This window comes from Nuphar pumila, chromosome 2 (genome assembly GCF_984573655.1).
Source record: "Nuphar pumila chromosome 2, dmNupPumi1.hap1.1, whole genome shotgun sequence".
NCBI classification, from domain to species: domain Eukaryota; kingdom Viridiplantae; phylum Streptophyta; class Magnoliopsida; order Nymphaeales; family Nymphaeaceae; genus Nuphar; species Nuphar pumila.
The window spans coordinates 94,994,112-95,006,944 of NC_143250.1; positions in this window are offsets into that span (position 1 = coordinate 94,994,112).

Here is a 12,833-nt window from a genome sequence, read left to right on the forward strand (position 1 = left end):
TGTGTTAGAGTGGTGATTCTCCAACGTTGGCCGTCTAGAATGGTGACTTTCTAGCGATAGCGAACTTGTGTGTGTCGCTTGACATTGTTCGAAGAACGTGTTTATATGTCGTGTTGTTGCGCGATTAAGTTATGGTGTATTTTGCTTAAAATATGTGTAGTGCGCCCGCTAATTTTTGAATGATTGTCGCGATTATCGTTTAGCGAGCATGGTTGTCAGACCTATCGATTAATTATTATGTCTTTTTGTCATGATAGATGACTTGGAAGACCCGATGCAATGATATTATGGGCACTGTGAGCAACCTTGCGGAGGTTGTGCAACAGCAGGTGGTTGTGATACAACAGATGGGTGCGAACCTTCAACGTGTAGCTCAAAGTGGGCAGAACATAAGTACGGTTACCTATAAGTGTTTCACGGAATTGGATTCTTTTGCTTTTAAGGGTAAGACAGACCCTGAAGCTGCAGAATCATGGATACGTGAGATAGAACGTATTTTTCGTGTTTTGGATGTCCTAGAGGAACTGAAAGTGAACTTTGGTACCTATCATTTGAAAAACCATGCTGAGAAGTGGTGGGACACGATTTCATCGGTTAAATTCAAAGACAAGAATGTTATATGGGATGAATTTGTCGAAGTTTTTAACTCAGCGTATTTTCCTAAGCATGAACAAAGTAAGAAAATGCAAAAATTCCTAGATCTGCAACAGGGGACGACAACCTGTTTGACTATATTACTAAGTTTCGTTGTTTAGAGCGATATTGTTCAAATATTTATGTTGCGGAAAAGGAACAAGCAATGAAGTTCGCTCGTGGTTTGAGGCCTACTCTGAGAACCAAAGTGTTCACTAGCTAACCAAAGTCGCTCCAAGAGGCTATTGAGGTAGCTATCTATTGGAAGAAGACCAAGCCGAGCAGCAGACCAAGGTTTTTGTGATTGTGAGTGAGAAGAATCCCAGTAGGAAGGAGTATGTGCCACCTACAAGGAAGCGGAAGCGTCAGGAAAGACACCAGAACCGCCAGCAAAAGCAATCACAATGACCTTATGCTTAACGAAAGTGTCGACAATGCAACAAAGAGCATTCTTTCGGAACTTGCCCTCACTACGATAGCAAGTGTTTCAAGTGTGGACAACTAGGGCATATTGCTAAGTTTTGTCCGAGAAAGCCTACTAGAGACTTAGTTGTTTCCGATTAGGCACCGTCAAAGGAGATCTGACCATTTTGTCGTTGTTTGATGTTTTGTGATTTCGCAGACGAAATCCTTTTTAAGGAGGGTAGGATGTAAGACCCATAAATTTTTCTGAGGAATTCACTGATTGCGTAAAGTTGAGGTGTATACTTTCGCATGTTTATGAGGGTGTAGCACGCATAATTAAATATAATTCCAATTATGCTCTAAATTTTGGTTCATAATGAGCGAGATCTGAAATCGCGTAAGTATAATATATGAGTTAGAAGAGCCCAATTCTAGACGAATTAACTTCTAAAATTTTCAAGGTAGATTCGTAATATACATATATAGTTTGTCCCCGAATTTGGGACCTATATGACGAAAAAACATCGTTAGTGCATGTAAATTACTAAAATTGCATATTGATAGTATGTGAGTCGTAATGAGAGCATTTCTCGCAAACAATGGAAAATTTCTCTATAAAGCTTTGAAAATTATATGGTAATTGAGAATTTAAAAATGAATATATTATGTGATGAAGACAATTTTTATTTTTTAAAGCATTAAATGAGCATTTTCTTTTATAATATTTAATTATCATTTTTGGATCTGGAGATGGCCCAGACCCATGGGACGACCCAAACCCATATGGTGCCCCTCTAGTGGATGTTTTTGGTCCTAGAGGACCAGATGGTCAATGGTTGACCAGCTGGGCGGTGGCAGGGGTGTAAAAACCTCAACTTTCACTTGAATCCCAGTCGTGGGTTGGCCAAGTGGGCGACAACCCATGGCAATTTTGAAAGGATTTTAGTGCAGCCTAAATGGCGCACTTCTAGAGGCTAGAAGAGGAAGGCAACCCTAGAGCGTCAAGTGTAAATTGTTCAAGCATTGAATGGCATTTTAAAACCCTTTTGAATGGCATTTTTGAAAAGAGTTTAAATGATTTCAAATGAGAGAATTCTATAGGGGGCGTGGGAGTCATACTTGAGAAATCTCAAGTATGTCATTGCATGGGTAGGTGTGAAATACATCCCAACCCTTCATTTTTCTGAGATTAAATCTCGACCATACGTTGAGTTTAACCTAGCATATAAAAGTGTTGATAAAAGAGAGAAAAGGCCATAGCAAGGGGCGATTTTTCCTTGGGCTTTCTCCCTACACTCTCATTCTTCTCTTCTTCCCCCAACCGTGGGACTCTTCCACCATCAAGTCATGCTCCTCCCTTGAGCTTAGGTGTAGTAGTGGGTACCTCCCTTGAGCTTAGGTGTAGTAGTGGGTACCAGGTCAGGACTCCCTCCTACACCACGAGCTTGGTTGAGCCCTTCCTTCTATTCCGTTTTGGCACGCAACGAAGGTGAGCTACCATTCCACTTTGTATTACCTATGTTGTGGTTTTCGTATGAGCAAGCCTTCACGTTTTTCCAGCATTTTTGTGAGTTCTATGATAATATTTTCTAGCTATTTCGCTTTGCACTTTGACTTCGTTAGTTCTTCTTTCTTTTTTTTTTACCTCGTTGGGTTGTGTTCGTGATAGCCAAGGTTCTGCCCGGTTATGACAGCAAATCTGGGTTGTCACGAGGTTTTCCTTCGGTTGGCAAGGAGGCCTTAGACCAACCCTGTGCTTAGCAGCCATACCCAGCTGGGTCAACCTTCTTGGGTTTGGATGTTGCTGGCCTAGGCTAGGCAAGTCGAGCCATGGTGGAACGCACCATTGTTTTCCCTTTCCTTCTTTTTTTTGTTTTTGTTTTGTCTGGCCACGAACCCCATGGTCTGTTTTCCTATCCAATGGAACCAGTCCAGCCTGCTAGACGTGTCCAGCAAGAGGGTGGCTTCAGGCCGACCACAATCGGGTCAGCCCGGACCCTCCTCTCTCTCGTGCGTTTTGGATTTGCGCAACCCATGGCAGAGTGTGCCCATTTCGGGTGGTTGTGGGACTCGGTTCTATTTGGTCTGACATGGCCTAGACCGAATCCGGTCCAGACCTGTCAAAGGCCCTTAGCCAAACTGGGTTCGGTTAAGGGCACTTAGCCCTCTTGCCAGCTAAGGTTGACGCTCTTTGGGCCTGCTGCAACCACGTTGCAGCAGGTGGTTGCAACTGGGTGCAGGCAGATGGGCCTGCACCCCTCCCTTCAGTGTTGGATGAGTCCAACTCGGGTCTGAACATGTGGTCCAAACCGTGCTCAGGTTTGAGCAAGCTCAGCGTGGTCTGGACCAGTCGGTCCAGACCTGGGCTATTTTTTCTTGGTGGCTACAACCCACTCCCGTGGTTTTTCCCTGGACTGAACCCACTTGGTCCAGGTGGTCCGGTCTTGCAGCAAGCTGATTGCTCGCTCTTTGCAGCGTAGTCTGCTACACCTTCGCGGTTCAGCAGTGCTGCCCAAACTGGGCCCTGTTGTGTGTTGAGTGTGGTGCCCCATGGCGCCGGGTGACTAGTGAGCTGACGGGTCCAATCGGGCCAGACCCATGTTCAGCCCACTAGATCTTTCCCTCCCTTGTTGAACTCCCATTTCGAGTTCTTTAGCAGCGTTGGCGGGCCTACGGGCTGCAACTTCTTGGACTACACGTAGTTTAGGTCACATGTTTCCAGCTGCTCCGATAAAATCTATAGATATTAGCTTGATATGTCCTAGGTGATGTGCACAATTTCCCAAAGCAATGATACACACACACACACACACACACACACACACACACACACACACACACACACACACACATATATATATATATATATATATATATATATATATATATATATATATATATATATATATATATATATATATATATATATACTTAGAGCGAAACAAGAGTATGCGCATAGCGGAGGGGGTTGCACACTCTCGCTAAAGAACGATAAAAGTTTATTGCACGTATAAGAGGCTTAACATGGTTGTCAAATCGTAACACCTTGCACAAACTGATGCAAAGGTAGCGTTATTCTTATCGCACTTCGCTTGCATCTTGGCGGGCCATAAATCACTTGTCGAAGCATATCATCATGTACTTAAGTGTAGTAATGTACAATGAAGTAGCTCGTAGCACGTGCATCGTTGCACTTTCTAGCACGAAGGCTAGTATACGATGAATACTTTTCACTAGTACATTATGCTTCTTAACTTAAAAGAAAGGAACAAATTATTCAAGTGTCTTGGCATGAAATGAGTTTCCCTCGCATGCAATGAATGTTAGAGAGTTTTGTATTTGGTTACTTTGAAACTTACGACATACCTTGACACCTGTTGCATCCCGCTAGTACGAGGGGACTCGAGGCATATGGTGAAGTTACAATGCTCTTATGAGACTTCATGAATGTTAGAACTCTTTGGCGAGTTTTCGTGCGGGCAATGGCCCCACCTTGTGAGTCGAGCTCACTTGTGTTAGAGATACATAGTCTTATCTGCTTTCACACATCTCGTGATGTGTTTCTAGAGACGCCTTACCTTGGCAAAAATGTCTCTTACTGTCTCATCCTGATGTACGTTGTTTCGTGCTGACCATTGTGGATTCTCGTATTTGTCACAACATACACATATATGCTTATTTACACCTATGCTTGGATTGCACATTCCTTATTGTTCCTTTATGCTAGTCGTAGTTCTGCTTAATGGTCTCATTGTAATGCATGTAACCTTATATTGCTTGCCTGCATAATTCTTTTATTTGCTTTGACTTATGAATCCTAAAAGCATGCTATTATATGTTATTTGTTCAGCTTTAGTTCGCTTACTTGGTTACGTTATACCGTGACAATCATGTTGAATGAGTGATGATATTATGTCTTGCATGATAGCTTTACTTTCGATTTTCACAAATGATATATTGTGATTGGTTCGTCTCACCAGCTCGCAAGAGTACTGACCTCATTTTATGGGGATACAGGTGTTTGCTTCTAGGTGTGCGATGGAGCTCGATGTGCGGCGCAGGACATGAACTCACTCTTCTAGAACGTCAAAGATCTTGGCAGTGTTTTTGTAAAGAAAATTATTGTACTATTTGTGAAATGTGATAAATAAAAGATGCTTCATATCCTTGTTGTTCACCCTGTGATCCGCCCAGAGTTTTCCACTTGTTTTTCCCTTTTGGTTTTTCTGATTCGCACAATGTATTTCAAAAAAAAATTTACTCTAAAAATCTAAAAGATTTTCAAAGTAGGGATTCTGGGGCGTCACATAAACACCACAAAAAGCAAAAAAAAAAATTGTCACTGATCGTGCAGCGGCGTACAGGTATCCTAAATTGTTCAACACTTTACCTGTTTGATGATAGGGGTCACTATATATATATATATATATATATATATATATATATATGTATTGCTCTTAAAATATCATGTCGTAATCTAATATCTTAAGCAATAAATTTGGTCATTTTAAATAAGGAGGGGCAGTATAAATTTTTATATTTTGCCTAAAAGGGGGCAAACACTTTTTATAATAAAATAAAATATAAAAGGAGAAATATAAATTTTTATATTTTACTTAAAAGGGGGCAAAAAATTTTATAATAAAATAAAATATTAAACTAAAATATAAAGAGTGGGAAATATGAATTTTTAATAAAAAAATTAAAAACTTGAGGAGGGGCCCCTCCACGCCCCCTGGATCCGCCCCTGGATGTAATTGTATTTTCGAACATCTTGCAGTGGTTGTCTTCTGTCTACAAATCCTTTCCCAACATTATGACCTCTTTTTGGGCTGACATCTCGCTAGGCTCCCTCTCATGTTAATTGTTATGAATTTTGTATTAATATAACTTTTTCATTCTCCTCAAAAAAAGAATAATGCCCATTTCTTGAGTTTATTCACAAAATGTCTGACAAAATTTTGAATTTCTTTTTTTATTTGTTTACAGAAAATTCACAAGTCATGGAAGCACATAATTTTTTGAGATATTCAATACCATTATTTCTATTTATTGTGATAACATCATCATTTAAAAAATACTTTTATATGTTTCATTATAAAGGTGACATGTTCTTTCTTAATATTTTCTTAACAAAATTTTAAAAAACCAAACAACACATGCTTTTGTGTTAAAATTACGCTAGGACATTTGAGGCACCTTTTTTCTACGTACAAAACATAAAATAGGACACGGATATTTTTTATTTTTAACCAATAAAAACTAGATTTGATATTTAAATATTTAAATATATATTTTCCAAATATTTTTATTAAAAATATATAAATTATTAAAACGATATCCATGTTTGCCAGTGTTTATATCAGTATGTTTGGTCATGTCACCAAGAACATAGTGTGTCCATAGCTTTCAAAAGTGGGCCAATCAGGCAGAGTGGTTGTGGGGCCCCATCTGAGAGTTTTCTTGCTCATGCTGCCACCAACTTGTGTGTGTGTGTGTGTGTGTGTGGGGGGGGGGGGGGGGGGGGGGCAGTCACTGAGCAGTAGATCGAATAGCAGAGAGAAAAGGGAGAAGGCGTGCTTCAGGAGAGAGGGCTTAAGGTTCTTTGTCTTAAAAACCTTGTTCTACTGGGACATAAATAATTTCACCTCGTGGTGTTGGTGCCCAGAAAAACTGACTCTCTAACCAAATAGGCACATCTCCAATGGGCTTATCCCTAAAATGAGATTAGATTTTGAAAAAATATTTTGATAAAAGTAAAACATAGTAAAAAGGCAATTAGGATAGAGGTAATGTAGTAGAATATCTCATCTCCATGCAGTTGAGATGAGTAGGCCCTCAACTGCATGGGCCCCACAGGGAAGGCACCATGGCGGTGACTCACAAATGTGAGCCAATGTCTCCCACTTGGCCATGAGAGCCTAACATAAAATGATGAAGTAATCTACTTCCCGCTATTCAAGGGTTTTCACTTGCATTCAAATCTAGTAATGAGGTGTTGCCTTTTGATATGACTTGTCCATCATAGCTAGATTATTAGACATATCTTAAACCCATACATGAAACATGTTTAGAAAATAATTCAGCAGATATGTCTTTTGTCAGGGCTCAGCAACCATATCAGTAGTTAATAGATAATTGACAACATTCTTTTCAATCATGTCATGAATGTAATGGTATTTTACCATTATATGTTTACTTTGGGAGTTATATGCTTCACTTTTCATTATCAAGCTAATAGCAAATTGATTATCACATTATATTTGTATCGACTCATTGGCTATTTTTTAGCTTCAAATCATTTATAAAGCAGCTTATCTAGACGACAAATGCAGTGGCCATGTTACATGCTACATATTCTGCTTATTGTGTATGCAAAGCTACACAATCCTGTTTCTTGCAAGACTAAAAAATAACATCACCTCCTAAGAAAAAAATATAGCCTGAAGTAGATTTGTTGTCATCCCTGCTTTCATCAAAATTCACATCAGAATAACCAATTAGTTCTAAATTATTTTAAGTTTTTAGTTCTTTTCAAATATTTAAATATTTTTTTATTGCTTACCAATGAGACCATCAAGATTTACTTTGATATTGGCTTACGTGACCTATAACAAAGCTAATGTATGGTCTAATACATAACATAGCATACATCAAGTTTCCAACAGCTTGAGTATAAGGGATATTCAAAATTTTTTGTCCTTCACTAGGACAATCGTTCTTGCTTAACTTAACCCCTTTAGCCACGAGAGTTTCTATTTACCTACAAACATGCATTTTGAACCTTTTAAGTATATGGTCAATATATCTCTTATGATTTAGACATAAAAGTTAAGAACTCTTATCTCAAGAAAATTTTATTCCAAGAACATAGGATGTCTCACCTATGTCTTTTATTTCAAATTGAGTATTTAACCATGTCTTAGTTTTGACAATCCTATCATTGTTATTTTCAATCATGAGTATATCATCAATATAACAAGATGAAATAGCAAATTTGCTTTCACTTTTCCATGGATATACGCAATGGTCAAGAGCATTAGCTACATATACAATATCACATATGGCTTTGTGAAATTTTAAATACCATTGATGTGATGATTGTTTAAGACCATATAAATATTTTTTTAACTTATAAACTTTATCTCCTTGACCATTAACAATATAGCCTTTTTGTTATACCATACAAATGGTTTCATTCAAATCATCATTTAAAAATGCAGTTTTAACATCCATCTGATATAGATCTAGATCATAATATGCTATAATAGTTAAATTTATCTTGATAGATGCAAACTTTACAACTAGAGAATACGTATCTTCATAATCCACTTTTTCCTGTTGCAAAAAACCTTTCGCCATTAGTCGAGCTTTCAATTTATCAATGTTTCCATCAAACTTATATTTTTTTCTTAAAACCCATTTACATCGAATGAGTTTTCTTCCTTAAAGTAAATCTAATAATTCTTAGACATATTTTTTCTCAATAGACACAATTTCTTCATCCATGGCTTTTACTTAGTCTGATGATTCATGTGAAGCAATTGCTTCACCATATATTAAATTATCAATCACTTCATTCAGATCTACTCAGTAATATACCTCCTCATCTAAATACACATAGTAATTATCTAAATAAGATGGATGAATTCTTAGCCTTTTATGACCAATAATCGTCTGATGAGAAGATGAAGAAGTTGTATATGAAGATATATCACCTCCCAGATGGTCAAAATGATCTTCTTCATTTGATTCATTATCTAATTGTTTAACAGAATCACCAATATCAATAAGATCATAAAGGTCATTGTCAACATCCATGAGAGCATTACCATTGAAATTTTGGTTTTTCAAAAAGTCTTTCAATGAAACCGATATTCGGATCATAAAACATGTAGCCTTTCAATCCAGTTACATATCCAATGAAAGTATATATGATAGACTTGGTATCCAACTTATCTCTTGATTGATCAAGGATTTTTACATGTGCTACATAACCCCACCTTGTAAGATGGCTTAAGTTTGGCTTTGTACCAAACCAAAGTTCATAGGGAGTTGAGATTATAGCCTTGCAGAGTATTCTATTCAGAATATGCATAGTTGTGCACACTGCTTCTCCTCATAACACTTTAAGCAGAGATGCATTATAAATATCATAGACCAGACCATGTTCATGAGAGTTCTATTATCTTTTTTAGATACACCATTTTTTTGTGTTGTTTGAGGCATTGTTGTATGTTAAAGAATTTCATATCTTTGGCAATATTCTTTAAATTCATTCAACGTATATTCACTACCTCGATCAGACTTTAAAATCTTAATATAATGTCTAAGTTGTCATTCCATTTCCTTGTGATATTCTTTAAATTTGTTCAATGCCTCGGACTTATGGGACATCAAGTATATATATCCAAATCTAGAGAAGTCATCAACAAAGATAATGAAGTATTTTATTCCTCTGTAGGTATGGACTCTAAAGAGTCCACAAATAATCATATGAACTATTTTTAATTGTTCTAATTCTCTAATAACTTCTTTTGAAAAAAGGTTTTTCTGTCATTTTTTCACATATATAAGACTCACATTTATTAAATAATTTTGCATTAAAATTTGATAATAATTTGACTCTAACCATTTTCTTCATCTTATATAAACTAACATGTCTCAATCTTTGGTGAAACATTTACATCAACAATTAAGGCACTATCAATATAAACAAAAGAAGTAGTTATATTCAAAGCATCAGATACGAGCTTAAATAGCCCATGTTATTTATCAAATACATCCTTAAAATTAATATGAGCATACTTGCTAACTGTGTGTAACTCCGCCTGTGTAGTTATACACTGCCGGTCCCAAGCCCGGATAAAGGAGGAGGGTTGCGGTAGGCCTGTGACAGCCAGCATAAAAACTTTGTCATATCCTATGAAAATGAACCAATATGAGAATTTCGTTGGGGCGTTCCCTACTGAGCGACGCGCTGTACTCTCTAGGCCCGGAGGCAGTGATAAATGTGCAAGGGTTGCTAGGTCGTCGCCCAGAAGCGACGCGTCACACCGGCGCCCGGGTGTGGTGTCAAATAGGCAAGGGTTCCCTCACTTTGTTGGACGGGTGGGGGTAAAGAAGTTAGTCCAAGACCATAAAATTAGGTTAGCCACTTGGAACATAGGGTCTTTAACTGGTAAGTTGGTAGAGTTAGTAGATGTTATGTGTAGGAGAAAGATTGATATTTTATGTCTTCAAGAGACCAAATGGGTAGGTGAGAAAGCTAAAATGATAGAACCTTGGGGATATAAGATTTGGTATACAGGAATAAATAGGAATAGGAATGGAGTAGGGATTGTTATGAGTCGTCAGTTTATAGATAATGTAGTTGAGGTCCGTAGGAAGGGTGATAGAATTTTACTTATTAAATTAGTATTAGGTACGGATATTATTAATATTATTAGTGTTTATGCACCTCAAGTAGGTTTAGATGATTCCATTAAGCATCAATTTTGGGAAGATTTAGATGGAGTAGTACAAGAGACATCTTATGGAGAAAAGCTTTTCATCGGCGGTGACCTTAATGGACATGTAGGCATTAGTAGGGATGGATTTGAGAATATCCATGGAGGCTATGGTATAGGAGAAAGAAATGAAAGTGGAGAAAGGATTTTAGATTTTTGTTTGTCCTATGATATGATCTTAGCAAACACCTGGTTTAGGAAGAGGGAGTCTCACCTAGTAACATTTAAAAGTGGGGTTAATACGAGTCAGATAGATTTTTTCCTACTTAGAAAGAGAGATAGGGGTTGTTGCATCGATTGTAAGGTTATACCAGGAGAAAGTGTAGCTACACAACATAGAGTCTTAATTTTAGATCTTAGAATTAGACAATGCCGCAAAAGGGATAGACATAGGATAGATCCTAGAATTAAGTGGTGGGCACTGAAAGGAGCTAAACAAGGAATGTTTGTAGAGCAGGTAGTTAAGGAAGTTGATTGGTGTCTCGAGGAGGATTCAGAATCAATGTGGAATAAGATAGCGGGTGGTATGAGAAAAGTAGCTAAGGAGGTATTGGGTGAGTCTAAAGGCGGTGCACCACTAGGTAAGGATACATCATGGTGGAACGAGGATGTCAAATTAGCTATTAAGGTTAAAAGAGAGTGTTATAGAAATCTAAGTAAGAGTCGTGATAATGAGAATTTGGAGAAGTATATGATAGCAAAGAAGGAAGCTAAAAAAGTTGTTCGAAACGCGAGGGCTAAGGTATATAAGGAGGTTTATGACAAGTTGGATACCAAAGAAGGCGAGAAGGATATTTATAGGCTTGCAAAGATGAGAGATAGGAAATCGAAGGAGTTGGGTATGGTTAGATGTATCAAAGATGAAACGCAAAGGGTTTTAGTCAAAGATGAGGAGATTAAGGAGAGATGAAAAGATTATTTTGATAAGCTATTTAATGATAGTCATGCTCAAGATCTTGGAGACTTCTCCATTCCTTTTCATGAGATAAATCGTGACTTCATGCGCAAGATTCAAAAGAAAGAAATTGCAGAGGCTTTGAAGAAAATGAAATCAAGAAGGGCAGTTGGCCCAGATGGTATACCTATCGAGGCTTGGAAATGCTTGGGAGAGAAAGGTTTAGAATGGTTGACAAATCTTTTTAACTTGATTTGGCGAACAAATAAGATGCCTAATGAGTGGAGGAAGAGTACTTTGGTGCCTTTATATAAGAATAAGGGTGATATACAAGATTGCACAAACTATCGTGGTATAAAACTCATGAGTCATACTATGAAACTTTGGGAGAGGGTGATTGAGTCTAGGTTGAGGAAGGTTGTCATGATATCGGAGAATCAATTTGGTTTTATGCCTGGAAGATCAACTATGGAAGCTATACATCTTCTTAGACAACTTATTGAAAGATATAGAGAGAGGAACAAAGATTTGCATATGGTTTTTATTGATTTAGAGAAGGCATACGATAGAGTACCTAGGGACGTTCTCTGGTGGACAATGATGAAGAAAGGTGTTTCTCTCAAGTACATTAGTATAATTAAAGATATGTATGAAGGAGTAGTAACCAATGTCCGCACTTGTGGAGGGGTGTCAACCAATTTTCCGATAACGGTTGGGTTACATCAAGGATCTGCTTTAAGCCCTTTCCTATTTGCGATAGTGATGGATGAGCTTACGAGATCAATTCAAGAAAATGTACCGTGGTGTATGTTGTTTGCTGATGATATTGTTTTGATTGATGAGTCTAGAGCTGGGGTTAATGCTAAGCTAGAATTATGGAGACAGACATTGGAAGCTAGAGGTTTTAAGTTGAGTAAGAGTAAGACTGAATATATGGAATGTCGGTTTAGTAAGCAACGAAGTAGTGATGGGAGTGTAGTGAAGCTTGGTGAGCAAGATATACCGGTGAATGATTATTTCAAATATTTGGGATCCATCATTCAAAAGTATGGAGAAATTGATGGAGATGTAAATCATAGGATAAAGGTTGGGTGGATGAAATGGAAAAGTGCTACTGGAGTGCTGTGCGATCGTAGAATGCCATTGCGGTTGAAGGGAAAGTTTTATAGGACGACTATTAGACCCGCTTTACTATATGGTACGGAATGTTGGGCTGCCAAGAGACATCATATTCAAAAAATGAGTGTAGCTGAGATGCGGATGCTTAGATGGATGTGTGGAAATACAATAAAAGATAAGATTCGGAACGAAGAGATACGTAAGAAGGTAGGTGTTGCACCCATTGAAAATAAGATGCGAGAGAATCGTTTACGGTGGTTTGGACATATTCG